Source organism: Electrophorus electricus, chromosome 13 (genome assembly GCF_041902795.1).
Source record: "Electrophorus electricus isolate QZ-2024a chromosome 13, ASM4190279v1, whole genome shotgun sequence".
NCBI lineage: Eukaryota > Metazoa > Chordata > Actinopteri > Gymnotiformes > Gymnotidae > Electrophorus > Electrophorus electricus.
In genome coordinates this window covers 26,813,556-26,835,971 of record NC_137509.1, presented here as the reverse complement: position 1 = coordinate 26,835,971, position 22,416 = coordinate 26,813,556, and the positions used below count along the sequence as shown (strand labels likewise).

Sequence of the window (22,416 nt, the reverse complement as noted above, 5' to 3'; positions counted from 1 at the left end):
GTGATGCAAGAAAAGCTTACAGCACCTGGTATTCCTAGATAGGGTCCCACCTCAGTACTATTCAGGCACAAACTTGCTTAGCTTCCAAGTTCAGATGAGATTGGACGTTCTGAAGCTGGTATGGCCGTAAACCTTAAACACTTACTCAAATTGCCTAATCATAGAAAATATGATCAAATACCAATCTGACATTTTTTTTTATTAATCCCTGCACTTGACATTCTAGAATGTTGTCTTGAAAGTAAATTAAAATGATGCAATAAAAGCTTACAACATCTGGTATTCGGAGGCACTAACAGACAGTTTTTTTATTAATCACTGCACTTCACATTCAAGCATGTTAGTTGGAGAGTAAATTAAGTGATGCAATAAATACTTACAGCATCTGCTATTCCCAGGTGCTAACAGATAGTTTGATTTAATTATTCACTGCACTTCAAATTTGAGCTTGATAGCTTGAACATAAATTTAAGGGATGCAATAAAATCTTACAGCACCTGCTATTCCCTGGTACTAATAGATTTCTATTTAATCTGTACACTTCACTTACAAGCATGTCAGTTGCATATTAAATTAAAGTGATGCAAGAAAAACTTACAGCATCTGCTATTCCCAGGTGCTAACAGATAGGTTTTTTTAATTAATCACTGCACTTCACATCCTAGCATGTCATCTTGAAAGTAAATTAAAGTGATGCAAGAGAAGCTTACAGCATCTCATAGTCCAAGGTGCTAAAAGATAGTTTTTTGATGAATCACTGCACTTCACATTCAGGCATGTGAGTTGGAGAGTAAATGAAAGTGATGCAAAAAAAACTTACAGCACCTGCTATTCCCAGGTGCTAACAGATAGTTTTTTTTATTAATCACTGCACTTCACATTTGAGAATGTCAGCTTGAAAGTAAATTAAAGTGATGCAAGAAAAGCTTACAGCACATGATATTCCTAGGTAGGGTCCCACCTCAGTACTATCCAGGCACAAACTTGTTTAGCTTCCAAGTTCAGATGAGATTGGACGTTCTGAAGCTGGTATGGCCGTAAACCTTAAACACTTACTCAAATTGCCTAATCATAGAAAATATGATCAAATACCAATCTGACATTTTTTTTTATTAATCCCTGCACTTGACATTCTAGAATGTTATCTTGAAAGTAAATTAAAATGATGCAATAAAAGCTTACAACATCTGGTATTCGGAGGCACTAACAGACAGTTTTTTTATTAATCACTGCACTTCACATTCAAGCATGTCAGTTGGAGAGTAAATTAAAGTGATGCAATAAAAACTTACAGCATCTGCTATTCCCAGGTGCTAACAGATAGTTTGATTTAATTATTCACTGCACTTCAAATTTGAGCTTGATAGCTTGAACATAAATTTAAGGGATGCAATAAAATCTTACAGCACCTGCTATTCCCTGGTACTAATAGATTTCTATTTAATCTGTACACTTCACTTACAAGCATGTCAGTTGCATATTAAATTAAAGTGATGCATGAAAAACTTACAGCATCTGCTATTCCCAGGTGCTAACAGATAGTTTTTTTTAATTAATCACTGCACTTCACATCCTAGCATGTCATCTTGAAAGTAAATTAATGTGATGCAAGAGAAGCTTACAGCAGTTCGTAGTCCAAGGTGCTAAAAGATAGTTTTTTGATGAATCACTGCACTTCACATTCAGGCATGTGAGTTGGAGAGTAAATGAAAGTGATGCAAAAAAAACTTACAGCACCTGCTATTCCCAGGTGCTAACAGATAGTTTTTTTTATTAATCACTGCACTTCACATTTGAGAATGTCAGCTTTGAAAGTAAATTAAAGTGATGCAAGAAAAGCTTACAGCACATGGTATTCCTAGGTAGGGTCCCACCTCAGTACTATCCAGGCACAAACTTGCTTAGCTTCCAAGTTCAGATGAGATTGGAGGCGTGTTGAAGCTGGCACGGACGTAAACCTTAAACACTTACTCAAATTGCCTAATCATAGAAAATATGATCAAAGACCAATCTGACATTTTTTTTATTAATCCCTGCACTTGACATTCTAGAATGTTATCTTGAAAGTAAATTAAAATGATGCAATAAAAGCTTACAACATCTGGTATTCGGAGGCACTAACAGACAGTTTTTTTATTAATCACTGCACTTCACATTCAAGCATGTCAGTTGGAGAGTAAATTAAAGTGATGCAATAAAAACTTACAGCATCTGCTATTCCCAGGTGCTAACAGATAGTTTGATTTAATTATTCACTGCACTTCAAATTTGAGCTTGATAGCTTGAACATAAATTTAAGGGATGCAATAAAATCTTACAGCACCTGCTATTCCCTGGTACTAATAGATTTCTATTTAATCTGTACACTTCACTTACAAGCATGTCAGTTGCATATTAAATTAAAGTGATGCATGAAAAACTTACAGCATCTGCTATTCCCAGGTGCTAACAGATAGTTTTTTTTAATTAATCACTGCACTTCACATCCTAGCATGTCATCTTGAAAGTAAATTAATGTGATGCAAGAGAAGCTTACAGCAGTTCGTAGTCCAAGGTGCTAAAAGATAGTTTTTTGATGAATCACTGCACTTCACATTCAGGCATGTGAGTTGGAGAGTAAATGAAAGTGATGCAAAAAAAACTTACAGCACCTGCTATTCCCAGGTGCTAACAGATAGTTTTTTTTATTAATCACTGCACTTCACATTTGAGAATGTCAGCTTTGAAAGTAAATTAAAGTGATGCAAGAAAAGCTTACAGCACATGGTATTCCTAGGTAGGGTCCCACCTCAGTACTATCCAGGCACAAACTTGCTTAGCTTCCAAGTTCAGATGAGATTGGAGGCGTGCTGAAGCTGGCACGGACGTAAACCTTAAACACTTACTCAAATTGCATAATCATAGAAAATATGATCAAAGACCAATCTGACATTTTTTTTATTAATCCCTGCACTTGACATTCTAGAATGTTATCTTGAAAGTAAATTAAAATGATGCAATAAAAGCTTACAACATCTGGTATTCGGAGGCACTAACAGACAGTTTTTTTATTAATCACTGCACTTCACATTCAAGCATGTCAGTTGGAGAGTAAATTAAAGTGATGCAATAAAAACTTACAGCATCTGCTATGCCCAGGTGCTAACAGATAGTTTGATTTAATTATTCACTGCACTTCAAATTTGAGCTTGATAGCTTGAACATAAATTTAAGGGATGCAATAAAATCTTACAGCACCTGCTATTCCCTGGTACTAATAGATTTCTATTTAATCTGTACACTTCACTTACAAGCATGTCAGTTGCATATTAAATTAAAGTGATGCAAGAAAAACTTACAGCATCTGCTATTCCCAGGTGCTAACAGATAGGTTTTTTTAATTAATCACTGCACTTCACATCCTAGCATGTCATCTTGAAAGTAAATTAAAGTGATGCAAGAGAAGCTTACAGCATCTCATAGTCCAAGGTGCTAAAAGATAGTTTTTTGATGAATCACTGCACTTCACATTCAGGCATGTGAGTTGGAGAGTAAATGAAAGTGATGCAAAAAAAAACTTACAGCACCTGCTATTCCCAGGTGCTAACAGATAGTTTTTTTTATTAATCACTGCACTTCACATTTGAGAATGTCAGCTTTGACAGTAAATTAAAGTGATGCAAGAAAAGCTTACAGCACATGGTATTCCTAGGTAGGGTCCCACCTCAGTACTATCCAGGCACAAACTTGCTTAGCTTCCAAGTTCAGATGAGATTGGAGGCGTGCTGAAGCTGGTATGGACGTAAACCTTACACATTTACTCAAATTGCATAATCATAGAAAATATGATCAAAGACCAATCTGACATTTTTTTTTATTAATCCCTGCACTTGCCATTCTAGAATGTTATCTTGAAAGTAAATTAAAATGATGCAATAAAAGCTTACAACATCTGGTATTCGGAGGCACTAACAGACAGTTTTTTTATTAATCACTGCACTTCACATTCAAGCATGTCAGTTGGAGAGTAAATTAAAGTGATGCAATAAAAACTTACAGCATCTGCTATTCCCAGGTGCTAACAGATAGTTTGATTTAATTATTCACTGCACTTCAAATTTGAGCTTGATAGCTTGAACATAAATTTAAGGGATGCAATAAAATCTTACAGCACCTGCTATTCCCTGGTACTAATAGATTTCTATTTAATCTGTACACTTCACTTACAAGCATGTCAGTTGCATATTAAATTAAAGTGATGCAAGAAAAACTTACAGCATCTGCTATTCCCAGGTGCTAACAGATAGGTTTTTTTAATTAATCACTGCACTTCACATCCTAGCATGTCATCTTGAAAGTAAATTAAAGTGATGCAAGAGAAGCTTACAGCATCTCATAGTCCAAGGTGCTAAAATATAGTTTTTTGATGAATCACTGCACTTCACATTCAGGCATGTGAGTTGGAGAGTAAATGAAAGTGATGCAAAAAAAACTTACAGCACCTGCTATTCCCAGGTGCTAACAGATAGTTTTTTTTATTAATCACTGCACTTCACATTTGAGAATGTCAGCTTGAAAGTAAATTAAAGTGATGCAAGAAAAGCTTACAGCACATGGTATTCCTAGGTAGGGTCCCACCTCAGTACTATCCAGGCACAAACTTGCTTAGCTTCCAAGTTCAGATGAGATTGGAGGCGTGCTGAAGCTGGTATGGACGTAAACCTTAAACACTTACTCAAATTGCATAATCATAGAAAATATGATCAAAGACCAATCTGACATTTTTTTTTATTAATCCCTGCACTTGACATTCTAGAATGTTATCTTGAAAGTAAATTAAAATGATGCAATAAAAGCTTACAACATCTGGTATTCGGAGGCACTAACAGACAGTTTTTTTATTAATCACTGCACTTCACAATCAAGCATGTCAGTTGGAGAGTAAATTAAAGTGATGCCATAAAAACTTACAGCATCTGCTATTCCCAGGTGCTAACAGATAGTTTGATTTAATTATTCACTGCACTTCAAATTTGAGCTTGATAGCTTGAACATAAATTTAAGGGATGCAATAAAATCTTACAGCACCTGCTATTCCCTGGTACTAATAGATTTCTATTTAATCTGTACACTTCACTTACAAGCATGTCAGTTGCATATTAAATTAAAGTGATGCAAGAAAAACTTACAGCATCTGCTATTCCCAGGTGCTAACAGATAGGTTTTTTTAATTAATCACTGCACTTCACATCCTAGCATGTCATCTTGAAAGTAAATTAAAGTGATGCAAGAGAAGCTTACAGCATCTCATAGTCCAAGGTGCTAAAAGATAGTTTTTTGATGAATCACTGCACTTCACATTCAGGCATGTGAGTTGGAGAGTAAATGAAAGTGATGCAAAAAAAACTTACAGCACCTGCTATTCCCAGGTGCTAACAGATAGTTTTTTTTATTAATCACTGCACTTCACATTTGAGAATGTCAGCTTGAAAGTAAATTAAAGTGATGCAAGAAAAGCTTACAGCACATGATATTCCTAGGTAGGGTCCCACCTCAGTACTATCCAGGCACAAACTTGCTTAGCTTCCAAGTTCAGATGAGATTGGACGTTCTGAAGCTGGTATGGCCGTAAACCTTAAACACTTACTCAAATTGCCTAATCATAGAAAATATGATCAAATACCAATCTGACATTTTTTTTTATTAATCCCTGCACTTGACATTCTAGAATGTTGTCTTGAAAGTAAATTAAAATGATGCAATAAAAGCTTACAACATCTGGTATTCGGAGGCACTAACAGACAGTTTTTTTATTAATCACTGCACTTCACATTCAAGCATGTTAGTTGGAGAGTAAATTAAAGTGATGCAATAAATGCTTACAGCATCTGCTATTCTCAGGTGCTAACAGATAGTTTGATTTAATTATTCACTGCACTTCAAATTTGAGCTTGATAGCTTGAAAGTAAATTAAAGTGATGCAAGAAAAGCTCACAGCACATGGTATTCCTAGGTAGGGTCCCACCTCAGTACTATCCAGGCACAAACTTGCTTAACTTCCAAGTTCAGATGAGATTGGAGGCGTGCTGAAGCTGGTATGGCCGTAAACCTTAAACACTTACTCAAATTGCCTAATCATAGAAAATATGATCAAAGACCAATCTGACATTTTTTTTTATTAATCCCTGCACTTGACATTCTAGAATGTTATCTTGAAAGTAAATTAAAATGATGCAATAAAAGCTTACAACATCTGGTATTCGGAGGCACTAACAGACAGTTTTTTTATTAATCACTGCACTTCACATTCAAGCATGTCAGTTGGAGAGTAAATTAAAGTGATGCAATAAAAACTTACAGCATCTGCTATTCCCAGGTGCTAACAGATAGTTTGATTTAATTATTCACTGCACTTCAAATTTGAGCTTGATAGCTTGAACATAAATTTAAGGGATGCAATAAAATCTTACAGCACCTGCTATTCCCTGGTACTAATAGATTTCTATTTAATCTGTACACTTCACTTACAAGCATGTCAGTTGCATATTAAATTAAAGTGATGCAAGAAAAACTTACAGCATCTGCTATTCCCAGGTGCTAACAGATAGGTTTTTTTAATTAATCACTGCACTTCACATCCTAGCATGTCATCTTGAAAGTAAATTAAAGTGATGCAAGAGAAGCTTACAGCATCTCATAGTCCAAGGTGCTAAAAGTTAGTTTTTTGATGAATCACTGCTCTTCACATTCAGGCATGTGAGTTGGAGAGTAAATGAAAGTGATGCAAAAAAAACTTACAGCACCTGCTATTCCCAGGTGCTAACAGATAGTTTTTTTTATTAATCACTGCACTTCACATTTGAGAATGTCAGCTTGAAAGTAAATTAAAGTGATGCAAGAAAAGCTTACAGCACCTGGTATTCCTAGATAGGGTCCCACCTCAGTACTATTCAGGCACAAACTTGCTTAGCTTCCAAATTCAGATGAGATTGGACGTTCTGAAGCTGGTATGGCCGTAAACCTTAAACACTTACTCAAATTGCCTAATCATAGAAAATATGATCAAAGACCAATCTGACATTTTTTTTTATTAATCCCTGCACTTGACATTCTAGAATGTTGTCTTGAAAGTAAATTAAAATGATGCAATAAAAGCTTACAACATCTGGTATTCGGAGGCACTAACAGACAGTTTTTTTATTAATCACTGCACTTCACATTCAAGCATGTTAGTTGGAGAGTAAATTAAATTGATGCAATAAATACTTACAGCATCTGCTATTCCCAGGTGCTAACAGATAGTTTTTTTTATTATTTACTGCACTTCACATTTGAGAATGTCAGCTTGAAAGTAAATTAAAGTGATGCAAGAAAAGCTCACAGCACATGGTATTCCTAGGTAGGGTCCCACCTCAGTACTATCCAGGCACAAACTTGCTTAGCTTCCAAGTTCAGATGAGATTGGAGGCGTGCTGAAGCTGGTATGGCCGAAAGCCTTAAACACTTACTCAAATTGCCTAATCATAGAAAATATGATCAAAGACCAATCTGACATTTTTTTTTATTAATCCCTGCACTTGACATTCTAGAATGTTATCTTGAAAGTAAATTAAAATGATGCAATAAAAGCTTACAACATCTGGTATTCGGAGGCACTAACAGACAGTTTTTTTATTAATCACTGCACTTCACATTCAAGCATGTCAGTTGGAGAGTAAATTAAAGTGATGCAATAAAAACTTACAGCATCTGCTATTCCCAGGTGCTAACAGATAGTTTGATTTAATTATTCACTGCACTTCAAATTTGAGCTTGATAGCTTGAACATAAATTTAAGGGATGCAATAAAATCTTACAGCACCTGCTATTCCCTGGTACTAATAGATTTCTATTTAATCTGTACACTTCACTTACAAGCATGTCAGTTGCATATTAAATTAAAGTGATGCAAGAAAAACTTACAGCATCTGCTATTCCCAGGTGCTAACAGATAGGTTTTTTTAATTAATCACTGCACTTCACATCCTAGCATGTCATCTTGAAAGTAAATTAAAGTGATGCAAGAGAAGCTTACAGCATCTCATAGTCCAAGGTGCTAAAAGTTAGTTTTTTGATGAATCACTGCTCTTCACATTCAGGCATGTGAGTTGGAGAGTAAATGAAAGTGATGCAAAAAAAACTTACAGCACCTGCTATTCCCAGGTGCTAACAGATAGTTTTTTTTATTATTTACTGCACTTCACATTTGAGAATGTCAGCTTGAAAGTAAATTAAAGTGATGCAAGAAAAGCTTACAGCACCTGGTATTCCTAAATAGGGTCCCACCTCAGTACTATTCAGGCACAAACTTGCTTAGCTTCCAAGTTCAGATGAGATTGGACGTTCTGAAGCTGTTTTGGCCGTAAACCTTAAACACTTACTCAAATTGCCTAATCATAGAAAATATGATCAAATACCAATCTGACATTTTTTTTATTAATCCCTGCACTTGACATTCTAGAATGTTGTCTTGAAAGTAAATTAAAATGATGCAATAAAAGCTTACAACATCTGGTATTCGGAGGCACTAACAGACAGTTTTTTTATTAATCACTGCACTTCACATTCAAGCATGTTAGTTGGAGAGTAAATTAAAGTGATGCAATAAATACTTACAGCATCTGCTATTCCCAGGTGCTAACAGATAGTTTGATTTAATTATTCACTGCACTTCAAATTTGAGCTTGATAGCTTGAACATAAATTTAAGGGATGCAATAAAATCTTACAGCACCTGCTATTCCCTGGTACTAATAGATTTCTATTTAATCTGTACACTTCACTTACAAGCATGTCAGTTGCATATTAAATTAAAGTGATGCAAGAAAAACTTACAGCATCTGCTATTCCCAGGTGCTAACAGATAGGTTTTTTTAATTAATCACTGCACTTCACATCCTAGCATGTCATCTTGAAAGTAAATTAAAGTGATGCAAGAGAAGCTTACAGCATCTCATAGTCCAAGGTGCTAAAAGTTAGTTTTTTGATGAATCACTGCTCTTCACATTCAGGCATGTGAGTTGGAGAGTAAATGAAAGTGATGCAAAAAAAACTTACAGCACCTGCTATTCCCAGGTGCTAACAGATAGTTTTTTTTATTAATCACTGCACTTCACATTTGAGAATGTCAGCTTGAAAGTAAATTAAAGTGATGCAAGAAAAGCTTACAGCACCTGGTATTCCTAGATAGGGTCCCACCTCAGTACTATTCAGGCACAAACTTGCTTAGCTTCCAAGTTCAGATGAGATTGGACGTTCTGAAGCTGGTATGGCCGTAAACCTTAAACACTTACTCAAATTGCCTAATCATAGAAAATATGATCAAATACCAATCTGACATTTTTTTTTATTAATCCCTGCACTTGACATTCTAGAATGTTGTCTTGAAAGTAAATTAAAATGATGCAATAAAAGCTTACAACATCTGGTATTCGGAGGCACTAACAGACAGTTTTTTTTATTAATCACTGCACTTCACATTCAAGCATGTTAGTTGGAGAGTAAATTAAAGTGATGCAATAAATACTTACAGCATCTGCTATTCCCAGGTGCTAACAGATAGTTTGATTTAATTATTCACTGCACTTCAAATTTGAGCTTGATAGCTTGAACATAAATTTAAGGGATGCAATAAAATCTTACAGGACCTGCTATTCCCTGGTACTAAAATATTTCTATTTAATCTGTACACTTCACATACAAGCATGTCAGTTGCATATTAAATTAAAGTGATGCAAGAAAAACTTACAGCATCTGCTATTCCCAGGTGCTAACAGATAGGTTTTATTAATTAATCACTGCACTTCACATCCTAGCATGTCATCTTGAAAGTAAATTAAAGTGATGCAAGAGAAGCTTACAGCATCTCATAGTCCAAGGTGCTAAAAGATAGTTTTTTGATGAATCACTGCACTTCACATTCAGGCATGTGAGTTGGAGAGTAAATGAAAGTGATGCAAAAAAAACTTACAGCATCTGCTATTCCCAGGTGCTAACAGATAGTTTTTTTTATTAATCACTGCACTTCACATTTGAGAATGTCAGCTTGAAAGTAAATTAAAGTGATGCAAGAAAAGCTCACAGCACATGGTATTCCTAGGTAGGGTCCCACCTCAGTACTATCCAGGCACAAACTTGCTTAGCTTCCAAGTTCAGATGAGATTGGAGGCGTGCTGAAGCTGGTATGGAGGTAAACCTTAAACACTTACTCAAATTGCCTAATCATAGAAAATATGATCAAAGACCAATCTGACATTTTTTTTATTAATCGCTGCACTTGACATTCTAGAATGTTATCTTGAAAGTAAATTAAAATGATGCAATAAAAGCTTACAACATCTCGTATTCGGAGGCACTAACAGACAGTTTTTTTATTAATCACTGCACTTCACATTCAAGCATGTCAGTTGGAGAGTAAATTAAAGTGATGCAATAAAAACTTACAGCATCTGCTATTCCCAGGTGCTAACAGATAGTTTGATTTAATTATTCACTGCACTTCAAATTTGAGCTTGATAGCTTGAACATAAATTTAAGGGATGCAATAAAATCTTACAGCACCTGCTATTCCCTGGTACTAATAGATTTCTATTTAATCTGTACACTTCACTTACAAGCATGTCAGTTGCATATTAAATTAAAGTGATGCAAGAAAAACTTACAGCATCTGCTATTCCCAGGTGCTAACAGATAGGTTTTTTTAATTAATCACTGCACTTCACATCCTAGCATGTCATCTTGAAAGTAAATTAAAGTGATGCAAGAGAAGCTTACAGCATCTCATAGTCCAAGGTGCTAAAAGTTAGTTTTTTGATGAATCACTGCTCTTCACATTCAGGCATGTGAGTTGGAGAGTAAATGAAAGTGATGCAAAAAAAACTTACAGCACCTGCTATTCCCAGGTGCTAACAGATAGTTTTTTTTATTATTTACTGCACTTCACATTTGAGAATGTCAGCTTGAAAGTAAATTAAAGTGATGCAAGAAAAGCTTACAGCACCTGGTATTCCTAGATAGGGTCCCACCTCAGTACTATTCAGGCACAAACTTGCTTAGCTTCCAAGTTCAGATGAGATTGGACGTTCTGAAGCTGGTATGGCCGTAAACCTTAAACACTTACTCAAATTGCCTAATCATAGAAAATATGATCAAATACCAATCTGACATTTTTTTTATTAATCCCTGCACTTGACATTCTAGAATGTTGTCTTGAAAGTAAATTAAAATGATGCAATAAAAGCTTACAACATCTGGTATTCGGAGGCACTAACAGACAGTTTTTTTATTAATCACTGCACTTCACATTCAAGCATGTTTGTTGGAGACTAAATTAAAGTGATGCAATAAATACTTACAGCATCTGCTATTCCCAGGTGCTAACAGATAGTTTGATTTAATTATTCACTGCACTTCAAATTTGAGCTTGATAGCTTGAACATAAATTTAAGGGATGCAATAAAATCTTACAGCACCTGCTATTCCCTGGTACTAATAGATTTCTATTTAATCTGTACACTTCACTTACAAGCATGTCAGTTGCATATTAAATTAAAGTGATGCAAGAAAAACTTACAGCATCTGCTATTCCCAGGTGCTAACAGATAGGTTTTTTTAATTAATCACTGCACTTCACATCCTAGCATGTCATCTTGAAAGTAAATTAAAGTGATGCAAGAGAAGCTTACAGCATCTCATAGTCCAAGGTGCTAAAAGTTAGTTTTTTGATGAATCACTGCTCTTCACATTCAGGCATGTGAGTTGGAGAGTAAATGAAAGTGATGCAAAAAAAACTTACAGCACCTGCTATTCCCAGGTGCTAACAGATAGTTTTTTTTATTATTTACTGCACTTCACATTTGAGAATGTCAGCTTGAAAGTAAATTAAAGTGATGCAAGAAAAGCTTACAGCACCTGGTATTCCTAGATAGGGTCCCACCTCAGTACTATTCAGGCACAAACTTGCTTAGCTTCCAAGTTCAGATGAGATTGGACGTTCTGAAGCTGGTATGGCCGTAAACCTTAAACACTTACTCAAATTGCCTAATCATAGAAAATATGATCAAATACCAATCTGACATTTTTTTTATTAATCCCTGCACTTGACATTCTAGAATGTTGTCTTGAAAGTAAATTAAAATGATGCAATAAAAGCTTACAACATCTGGTATTCGGAGGCACTAACAGACAGTTTTTTTATTAATCACTGCACTTCACATTCAAGCATGTTAGTTGGAGAGTAAATTAAAGTGATGCAATAAATACTTACAGCATCTGCTATTCCCAGGTGCTAACAGATAGTTTGATTTAATTATTCACTGCACTTCAAATTTGAGCTTGATAGCTTGAACATAAATTTAAGGGATGCAATAAAATCTTACAGCACCTGCTATTCCCTGGTACTAATAGATTTCTATTTAATCTGTACACTTCACTTACAAGCATGTCAGTTGCATATTAAATTAAAGTGATGCAAGAAAAACTTACAGCATCTGCTATTCCCAGGTGCTAACAGATAGGTTTTATTAATTAATCACTGCACTTCACATCCTAGCATGTCATCTTGAAAGTAAATTAAAGTGATGCAAGAGAAGCTTACAGCATCTCATAGTCCAAGGTGCTAAAAGTTAGTTTTTTGATGAATCACTGCTCTTCACATTCAGGCATGTGAGTTGGAGAGTAAATGAAAGTGATGAAAAAAAACTTACAGCACCTGCTATTCCCAGGTGCTAACAGATGGTTTTTTTTATTAATCACTGCACTTCACATTTGAGAATGTCAGCTTGAAAGTAAATTAAAGTGATGCAAGAAAAGCTCACAGCACATGGTATTCCTAGGTAGGGTCCCACCTCAGTACTATCCAGGCACAAACTTGCTTAGCTTCCAAGTTCAGATGAGATTGGAGGCATGCTGAAGCTGGTATGGCCGTAAACCTTAAACACTTACTCAAATTGCCTAATCATAGAAAATATGATCAAATACCAATCTGACATTTTTTTTATTAATCCCTGCACTTGACATTCTAGAATGTTGTCTTGAAAGTAAATTAAAATGATGCAATAAAAGCTTACAACATCTGGTATTCGGAGGCACTAACAGACAGTTTTTTTATTAATCACTGCACTTCACATTCAAGCATGTTTGTTGGAGACTAAATTAAAGTGATGCAATAAATACTTACAGCATCTGCTATTCCCAGGTGCTAACAGATAGTTTGATTTAATTATTCACTGCACTTCAAATTTGAGCTTGATAGCTTGAACATAAATTTAAGGGATGCAATAAAATCTTACAGCACCTGCTATTCCCTGGTACTAATAGATTTCTATTTAATCTGTACACTTCACTTACAAGCATGTCAGTTGCATATTAAATTAAAGTGATGCAAGAAAAACTTACAGCATCTGCTATTCCCAGGTGCTAACAGATAGGTTTTTTTAATTAATCACTGCACTTCACATCCTAGCATGTCATCTTGAAAGTAAATTAAAGTGATGCAAGAGAAGCTTACAGCATCTCATAGTCCAAGGTGCTAAAAGTTAGTTTTTTGATAAATCACTGCTCTTCACATTCAGGCATGTGAGTTGGAGAGTAAATGAAAGTGATGCAAAAAAAACTTACAGCACCTGCTATTCCCAGGTGCTAACAGATAGTTTTTTTTTATTAATCACTGCACTTCACATTTGAGAATGTCAGCTTGAAAGTAAATTAAAGTGATGCAAGAAAAGCTTACAGCACCTGGTATTCCTAGATAGGGTCCCACCTCAGTACTATTCAGGCACAAACTTGCTTAGCTTCCAAGTTCAGATGAGATTGGACGTTCTGAAGCTGGTATGGCCGTAAACCTTAAACACTTACTCAAATTGCCTAATCATAGAAAATATGATCAAATACCAATCTGACATTTTTTTTATTAATCCCTGCACTTGACATTCTAGAATGTTGTCTTGAAAGTAAATTAAAATGATGCAATAAAAGCTTACAACATCTGGTATTCGGAGGCACTAACAGACAGTTTTTTTATTAATCACTGCACTTCACATTCAAGCATGTTAGTTGGAGAGTAAATTAAAGTGATGCAATAAATACTTACAGCATCTGCTATTCCCAGGTGCTAACAGATAGTTTGATTTAATTATTCACTGCACTTCAAATTTGAGCTTGATAGCTTGAACATAAATTTAAGGGATGCAATAAAATCTTACAGCACCTGCTATTCCCTGGTACTAATAGATTTCTATTTAATCTGTACACTTCACTTACAAGCATGTCAGTTGCATATTAAATTAAAGTGATGCAAGAAAAACTTACAGCATCTGCTATTCCCAGGTGCTAACAGATAGGTTTTATTAATTAATCACTGCACTTCACATCCTAGCATGTCATCTTGAAAGTAAATTAAAGTGATGCAAGAGAAGCTTACAGCATCTCATAGTCCAAGGTGCTAAAAGTTAGTTTTTTGATGAATCACTGCCCTTCACATTCAGGCATGTGAGTTGGAGAGTAAATGAAAGTGATGAAAAAAAACTTACAGCACCTGCTATTCCCAGGTGCTAACAGATGGTTTTTTTTATTAATCACTGCACTTCACATTTGAGAATGTCAGCTTGAAAGTAAATTAAAGTGATGCAAGAAAAGCTCACAGCACATGGTATTCCTAGGTAGGGTCCCACCTCAGTACTATCCAGGCACAAACTTGCTTAGCTTCCAAGTTCAGATGAGATTGGAGGCATGCTGAAGCTGGTATGGCCGTAAACCTTAAACACTTACTCAAATTGCCTAATCATAGAAAATATGATCAAATACCAATCTGACATTTTTTTTATTAATCCCTGCACTTGACATTCTAGAATGTTGTCTTGAAAGTAAATTAAAATGATGCAATAAAAGCTTACAACATCTGGTATTCGGAGGCACTAACAGACAGTTTTTTTATTAATCACTGCACTTCACATTCAAGCATGTTTGTTGGAGACTAAATTAAAGTGATGCAATAAATACTTACAGCATCTGCTATTCCCAGGTGCTAACAGATAGTTTGATTTAATTATTCACTGCACTTCAAATTTGAGCTTGATAGCTTGAACATAAATTTAAGGGATGCAATAAAATCTTACAGCACCTGCTATTCCCTGGTACTAATAGATTTCTATTTAATCTGTACACTTCACTTACAAGCATGTCAGTTGCATATTAAATTAAAGTGATGCAAGAAAAACTTACAGCATCTGCTATTCCCAGGTGCTAACAGATAGGTTTTTTTAATTAATCACTGCACTTCACATCCTAGCATGTCATCTTGAAAGTAAATTAAAGTGATGCAAGAGAAGCTTACAGCATCTCATAGTACAAGGTGCTAAAAGTTAGTTTTTTGATAAATCACTGCTCTTCACATTCAGGCATGTGAGTTGGAGAGTAAATGAAAGTGATGCAAAAAAAACTTACAGCACCTGCTATTCCCAGGTGCTAACAGATAGTTTTTTTTTATTAATCACTGCACTTCACATTTGAGAATGTCAGCTTGAAAGTAAATTAAAGTGATGCAAGAAAAGCTTACAGCACCTGGTATTCCTAGATAGGGTCCCACCTCAGTACTATTCAGGCACAAACTTGCTTAGCTTCCAAGTTCAGATGAGATTGGACGTTCTGAAGCTGGTATGGCCGTAAACCTTAAACACTTACTCAAATTGCCTAATCATAGAAAATATGATCAAATACCAATCTGACATTTTTTTTATTAATCCCTGCACTTGACATTCTAGAATGTTGTCTTGAAAGTAAATTAAAATGATGCAATAAAAGCTTACAACATCTGGTATTCGGAGGCACTAACAGACAGTTTTTTTATTAATCACTGCACTTCACATTCAAGCATGTTAGTTGGAGAGTAAATTAAAGTGATGCAATAAATACTTACAGCATCTGCTATTCCCAGGTGCTAACAGATAGTTTGATTTAATTATTCACTGCACTTCAAATTTGAGCTTGATAGCTTGAACATAAATTTAAGGGATGCAATAAAATCTTACAGCACCTGCTATTCCCTGGTACTAATAGATTTCTATTTAATCTGTACACTTCACTTACAAGCATGTCAGTTGCATATTAAATTAAAGTGATGCAAGAAAAACTTACAGCATCTGCTATTCCCAGGTGCTAACAGATAGGTTTTATTAATTAATCACTGCACTTCACATCCTAGCATGTCATCTTGAAAGTAAATTAAAGTGATGCAAGAGAAGCTTACAGCATCTCATAGTCCAAGGTGCTAAAAGTTAGTTTTTTGATGAATCACTGCCCTTCACATTCAGGCATGTGAGTTGGAGAGTAAATGAAAGTGATGAAAAAAAACTTACAGCACCTGCTATTCCCAGGTGCTAACAGATGGTTTTTTTTATTAATCACTGCACTTCACATTTGAGAATGTCAGCTTGAAAGTAAATTAAAGTGATGCAAGAAAAGCTCACAGCACATGGTATTCCTAGGTAGGGTCCCACCTCAGTACTATCCAGGCACAAACTTGCTTAGCTTCCAAGTTCAGATGAGATTGGAGGCATGCTGAAGCTGGTATGGCCGTAAACCTTAAACACTTACTCAAATTGCCTAATCATAGAAAATATGATCAAATACCAATCTGACATTTTTTTTATTAATCCCTGCACTTGACATTCTAGAATGTTGTCTTGAAAGTAAATTAAAATGATGCAATAAAAGCTTACAACATCTGGTATTCGGAGGCACTAACAGACAGTTTTTTTATTAATCACTGCACTTCACATTCAAGCATGTTTGTTGGAGACTAAATTAAAGTGATGCAATAAATACTTACAGCATCTGCTATTCCCAGGTGCTAACAGATAGTTTGATTTAATTATTCACTGCACTTCAAATTTGAGCTTGATAGCTTGAACATAAATTTAAGGGATGCAATAAAATCTTACAGCACCTGCTATTCCCTGGTACTAATAGATTTCTATTTAATCTGTACACTTCACTTACAAGCATGTCAGTTGCATATTAAATTAAAGTGATGCAAGAAAAACTTACAGCATCTGCTATTCCCAGGTGCTAACAGATAGGTTTTTTTAATTAATCACTGCACTTCACATCCTAGCATGTCATCTTGAAAGTAAATTAAAGTGATGCAAGAGAAGCTTACAGCATCTCATAGTCCAAGGTGCTAAAAGTTAGTTTTTTGATGAATCACTGCTCTTCACATTCAGGCATGTGAGTTGGAGAGTAAATGAAAGTGATGCAAAAAAAACTTACAGCACCTGCTATTCCCAGGTGCTAACAGATAGTTTTTTTTATTATTTACTGCACTTCACATTTGAGAATGTCAGCTTGAAAGTAAATTAAAGTGATGCAAGAAAAGCTTACAGCACCTGGTATTCCTAGATAGGGTCCCACCTCAGTACTATTCAGGCACAAACTTGCTTAGCTTCCAAGTTCAGATGAGATTGGACGTTCTGAAGCTGGTATGGCCGTAAACCTTAAACACTTACTCAAATTGCCTAATCATAGAAAATATGATCAAATACCAATCTGACATTTTTTTTATTAATCCCTGCACTTGACATTCTAGAATGTTGTCTTGAAAGTAAATTAAAATGATGCAATAAAAGCTTACAACATCTGGTATTCGGAGGCACTAACAGACAGTTTTTTTATTAATCACTGCACTTCACATCCAAGCATGTTAGTTGGAGAGTAAATTAAAGTGATGCAATAAATACTTACAGCATCTGCTATTCCCAGGTGCTAACAGATAGTTTGATTTAATTATTCACTGCACTTCAAATTTGAGCTTGATAGCTTGAACATAAATTTAAGGGATGCAATAAAATCTTACAGCACCTGCTATTCCCTGGTACTAATAGATTTCTATTTAATCTGTACACTTCACTTACAAGCATGTCAGTTGCATATTAAATTAAAGTGATGCAAGAAAAACTTACAGCATCTGCTATTCCCAGGTGCTAACAGATAGGTTTTATTAATTAATCACTGCACTTCACATCCTAGCATGTCATCTTGAAAGTAAATTAAAGTGATGCAAGAGAAGCTTACAGCATCTCATAGTCCAAGGTGCTAAAAGTTAGTTTTTTGATGAATCACTGCTCTTCACATTCAGGCATGTGAGTTGGAGAGTAAATGAAAGTGATGAAAAAAAACTTACAGCACCTGCTATTCCCAGGTGCTAACAGATGGTTTTTTTTATTAATCACTGCACTTCACATTTGAGAATGTCAGCTTGAAAGTAAATTAAAGTGATGCAAGAAAAGCTCACAGCACATGGTATTCCTAGGTAGGGTCCCACCTCAGTACTATCCAGGCACAAACTTGCTTAGCTTCCAAGTTCAGATGAGATTGGAGGCATGCTGAAGCTGGTATGGCCGTAAACCTTAAACACTTACTCAAATTGCCTAATCATAGAAAATATGATCAAATACCAATCTGACATTTTTTTTATTAATCCCTGCACTTGACATTCTAGAATGTTGTCTTGAAAGTAAATTAAAATGATGCAATAAAAGCTTACAACATCTGGTATTCGGAGGCACTAACAGACAGTTTTTTTATTAATCACTGCACTTCACATTCAAGCATGTTTGTTGGAGACTAAATTAAAGTGATGCAATAAATACTTACAGCATCTGCTATTCCCAGGTGCTAACAGATAGTTTAATTTAATTATTCACTGCACTTCAAATTTGAGCTTGATAGCTTGAACATAAATTTAAGGGATGCAATAAAATCTTACAGCACCTGCTATTCCCTGGTACTAATAGATTTCTATTTAATCTGTACACTTCACTTACAAGCATGTCAGTTGCATATTAAATTAAAGTGATGCAAGAAAAACTTACAGCATCTGCTATTCCCAGGTGCTAACAGATAGGTTTTTTTAATTAATCACTGCACTTCACATCCTAGCATGTCATCTTGAAAGTAAATTAAAGTGATGCAAGAGAAGCTTACAGCATCTCATAGTCCAAGGTGCTAAAAGTTAGTTTTTTGATAAATCACTGCTCTTCACATTCAGGCATGTGAGTTGGAGAGTAAATGAAAGTGATGCAAAAAAAACTTACAGCACCTGCTATTCCCAGGTGCTAACAGATAGTTTTTTTTTATTAATCACTGCACTTCACATTTGAGAATGTCAGCTTGAAAGTAAATTAAAGTGATGCAAGAAAAGCTTACAGCACCTGGTATTCCTAGATAGGGTCCCACCTCAGTACTATTCAGGCACAAACTTGCTTAGCTTCCAAGTTCAGATGAGATTGGACGTTCTGAAGCTGGTATGGCCGTAAACCTTAAACACTTACTCAAATTGCCTAATCATAGAAAATATGATCAAATACCAATCTGACATTTTTTTTTATTAATCCCTGCACTTGACATTCTAGAATGTTGTCTTGAAAGTAAATTAAAATGATGCAATAAAAGCTTACAACATCTGGTATTCGGAGGCACTAACAGACAGTTTTTTTATTAATCACTGCACTTCACATTCAAGCATGTTAGTTGGAGAGTAAATTAAGTGATGCAATAAATACTTACAGCATCTGCTATTCCCAGGTGCTAACAGATAGTTTGATTTAATTATTCACTGCACTTCAAATTTGAGCTTGATAGCTTGAACATAAATTTAAGGGATGCAATAAAATCTTACAGCACCTGCTATTCCCTGGTACTAATAGATTTCTATTTAATCTGTACACTTCACTTACAAGCATGTCAGTTGCATATTAAATTAAAGTGATGCAAGAAAAACTTACAGCATCTGCTATTCCCAGGTGCTAACAGATAGGTTTTTTTAATTAATCACTGCACTTCACATCCTAGCATGTCATCTTGAAAGTAAATTAAAGTGATGCAAGAGAAGCTTACAGCATCTCATAGTCCAAGGTGCTAAAAGTTAGTTTTTTGATGAATCACTGCTCTTCACATTCAGGCATGTGAGTTGGAGAGTAAATGAAAGTGATGCAAAAAAAACTTACAGCACCTGCTATTCCCAGGTGCTAACAGATAGTTTTTTTTATTAATCACTGCACTTCACATTTGAGAATGTCAGCTTGAAAGTAAATTAAAGTGATGCAAGAAAAGCTTACAGCACCTGGTATTCCTAGATAGGGTCCCACCTCAGTACTATTCAGGCACAAACTTGCTTAGCTTCCAAGTTCAGATGAGATTGGACGTTCTGAAGCTGGTATGGCCGTAAACCTTAAACACTTACTCAAATTGCCTAATCATAGAAAATATGATCAAATACCAATCTGACATTTTTTTTTATTAATCCCTGCACTTGACATTCTAGAATGTTGTCTTGAAAGTAAATTAAAATGATGCAATAAAAGCTTACAACATCTGGTATTCGGAGGCACTAACAGACAGTTTTTTTATTAATCACTGCACTTCACATTCAAGCATGTTAGTTGGAGAGTAAATTAAGTGATGCAATAAATACTTACAGCATCTGCTATTCCCAGGTGCTAACAGATAGTTTGATTTAATTATTCACTGCACTTCAAATTTGAGCTTGATAGCTTGAACATAAATTTAAGGGATGCAATAAAATCTTACAGGACCTGCTATTCCCTGGTACTAATAGATTTCTATTTAATCTGTACACTTCACTTACAAGCATGTCAGTTGCATATTAAATTAAAGTGATGCAAGAAAAACTTACAGCATCTGCTATTCCCAGGTGCTAACAGATAGGTTTTTTTAATTAATCACTGCACTTCACATCCTAGCATGTCATCTTGAAAGTAAATTAAAGTGATGCAAGAGAAGCTTACAGCATCTCATAGTCCAAGGTGCTAAAAGTTAGTTTTTTGATGAATCACTGCTCTTCACATTCAGGCATGTGAGTTGGAGAGTAAATGAAAGTGATGCAAAAAAAACTTACAGCACCTGCTATTCCCAGGTGCTAACAGATAGTTTTTTTTATTAATCACTGCACTTCACATTTGAGAATGTCAGCTTGAAAGTAAATTAAAGTGATGCAAGAAAAGCTTACAGCACCTGGTATTCCTAGATAGGGTCCCACCTCAGTACTATTCAGGCACAAACTTGCTTAGCTTCCAAGTTCAGATGAGATTGGACGTTCTGAAGCTGGTATGGCCGTAAAGCTTAAGCACTTACTCAAATTGCCTAATCATAGAAAATATGATCCAATACCAATCTGACATTTTTTTTTATTAATCCCTGCACTTGACATTCTAGACTGTTGTCTTGAAAGTAAATTAAAATGATGCAATAAAAGCTTACAACATCTGGTATTCGGAGGCACTAACAGACAGTTTTTTTATTAATCACTGCACTTCACATTCAAGCATGTTAGTTGGAGAGTAAATTAAAGTGATGCAATAAATACTTACAGCATCTGCTATTCCCAGGTGCTAACAGATAGTTTGATTTAATTATTCACTGCACTTCAAATTTGAGCTTGATAGCTTGAACATAAATTTAAGGGATGCAATAAAATCTTACAGGACCTGCTATTCCCTGGTACTAAAATATTTCTATTTAATCTGTACACTTCACATACAAGCATGTCAGTTGCATATTAAATTAAAGTGATGCAAGAAAAACTTACAGCATCTGCTATTCCCAGGTGCTAACAGATAGGTTTTATTAATTAATCACTGCACTTCACATCCTAGCATGTCATCTTGAAAGTAAATTAAAGTGATGCAAGAGAAGCTTACAGCATCTCATAGTCCAAGGTGCTAAAAGATAGTTTTTTGATGAATCACTGCACTTCACATTCAGGCATGTGAGTTGGAGAGTAAATGAAAGTGATGCAAAAAAAACTTACAGCACCTGCTATTCCCAGGTGCTAACAGATAGTTTTTTTTATTATTTACTGCACTTCACATTTGAGAATGTCAGCTTGAAAGTAAATTAAAGTGATGCAAGAAAAGCTTACAGCACCTGGTATTCCTAGATAGGGTCCCACCTCAGTACTATTCAGGCACAAACTTGCTTAGCTTCCAAGTTCAGATGAGATTGGACGTTCTGAAGCTGGTATGGCCGTAAACCTTAAACACTTACTCAAATTGCCTAATCATAGAAAATATGATCAAATACCAATCTGACATTTTTTTTATTAATCCCTGCACTTGACATTCTAGAATGTTGTCTTGAAAGTAAATTAAAATGATGCAATAAAAGCTTACAACATCTGGTATTCGGAGGCACTAACAGACAGTTTTTTTATTAATCACTGCACTTCACATTCAAGCATGTTAGTTGGAGAGTAAATTAAAGTGATGCAATAAATACTTACAGCATCTGCTATTCCCAGGTGCTAACAGATAGTTTGATTTAATTATTCACTGCACTTCAAATTTGAGCTTGATAGCTTGAACATAAATTTAAGGGATGCAATAAA

The 22,416-nt window shown here is 35.3% G+C and overlaps 23 pseudogenes; all 23 read right to left on the bottom strand.

The window, feature by feature from the left end:
- Nucleotides 1-13: 13 nt before the first annotated feature.
- Nucleotides 14-132, bottom strand: LOC145643579 (5S ribosomal RNA; annotated as a pseudogene).
- Nucleotides 133-924: 792 nt separating this feature from the next.
- On the bottom strand, nucleotides 925-1,043 carry LOC145645062 (5S ribosomal RNA; annotated as a pseudogene).
- A 2,623-nt stretch (nucleotides 1,044-3,666) lies between these two features.
- On the bottom strand, nucleotides 3,667-3,787 carry LOC145646071 (5S ribosomal RNA; annotated as a pseudogene).
- A 793-nt stretch (nucleotides 3,788-4,580) lies between these two features.
- LOC145646070 (5S ribosomal RNA) lies at nucleotides 4,581-4,701 on the bottom strand (annotated as a pseudogene).
- A 793-nt stretch (nucleotides 4,702-5,494) lies between these two features.
- LOC145644769 (5S ribosomal RNA) lies at nucleotides 5,495-5,613 on the bottom strand (annotated as a pseudogene).
- Nucleotides 5,614-5,967: 354 nt separating this feature from the next.
- Nucleotides 5,968-6,088, bottom strand: LOC145645358 (5S ribosomal RNA; annotated as a pseudogene).
- Nucleotides 6,089-6,881: 793 nt separating this feature from the next.
- LOC145644588 (5S ribosomal RNA) lies at nucleotides 6,882-7,000 on the bottom strand (annotated as a pseudogene).
- A 353-nt stretch (nucleotides 7,001-7,353) lies between these two features.
- On the bottom strand, nucleotides 7,354-7,474 carry LOC145645978 (5S ribosomal RNA; annotated as a pseudogene).
- A 793-nt stretch (nucleotides 7,475-8,267) lies between these two features.
- Nucleotides 8,268-8,386, bottom strand: LOC145650874 (5S ribosomal RNA; annotated as a pseudogene).
- A 792-nt stretch (nucleotides 8,387-9,178) lies between these two features.
- LOC145651097 (5S ribosomal RNA) lies at nucleotides 9,179-9,297 on the bottom strand (annotated as a pseudogene).
- Nucleotides 9,298-11,004: 1,707 nt separating this feature from the next.
- LOC145651096 (5S ribosomal RNA) lies at nucleotides 11,005-11,123 on the bottom strand (annotated as a pseudogene).
- A 792-nt stretch (nucleotides 11,124-11,915) lies between these two features.
- Nucleotides 11,916-12,034, bottom strand: LOC145651095 (5S ribosomal RNA; annotated as a pseudogene).
- Nucleotides 12,035-12,825: 791 nt separating this feature from the next.
- Nucleotides 12,826-12,946, bottom strand: LOC145645943 (5S ribosomal RNA; annotated as a pseudogene).
- Nucleotides 12,947-13,739: 793 nt separating this feature from the next.
- Nucleotides 13,740-13,858, bottom strand: LOC145651094 (5S ribosomal RNA; annotated as a pseudogene).
- Nucleotides 13,859-14,649: 791 nt separating this feature from the next.
- Nucleotides 14,650-14,770, bottom strand: LOC145645942 (5S ribosomal RNA; annotated as a pseudogene).
- A 793-nt stretch (nucleotides 14,771-15,563) lies between these two features.
- On the bottom strand, nucleotides 15,564-15,682 carry LOC145651093 (5S ribosomal RNA; annotated as a pseudogene).
- A 791-nt stretch (nucleotides 15,683-16,473) lies between these two features.
- On the bottom strand, nucleotides 16,474-16,594 carry LOC145645940 (5S ribosomal RNA; annotated as a pseudogene).
- A 792-nt stretch (nucleotides 16,595-17,386) lies between these two features.
- LOC145651091 (5S ribosomal RNA) lies at nucleotides 17,387-17,505 on the bottom strand (annotated as a pseudogene).
- A 791-nt stretch (nucleotides 17,506-18,296) lies between these two features.
- LOC145645939 (5S ribosomal RNA) lies at nucleotides 18,297-18,417 on the bottom strand (annotated as a pseudogene).
- A 793-nt stretch (nucleotides 18,418-19,210) lies between these two features.
- On the bottom strand, nucleotides 19,211-19,329 carry LOC145651090 (5S ribosomal RNA; annotated as a pseudogene).
- A 792-nt stretch (nucleotides 19,330-20,121) lies between these two features.
- LOC145651089 (5S ribosomal RNA) lies at nucleotides 20,122-20,240 on the bottom strand (annotated as a pseudogene).
- A 792-nt stretch (nucleotides 20,241-21,032) lies between these two features.
- LOC145644669 (5S ribosomal RNA) lies at nucleotides 21,033-21,151 on the bottom strand (annotated as a pseudogene).
- A 793-nt stretch (nucleotides 21,152-21,944) lies between these two features.
- Nucleotides 21,945-22,063, bottom strand: LOC145651088 (5S ribosomal RNA; annotated as a pseudogene).
- Between the last annotated feature and the right edge of the window lie 353 nt (nucleotides 22,064-22,416).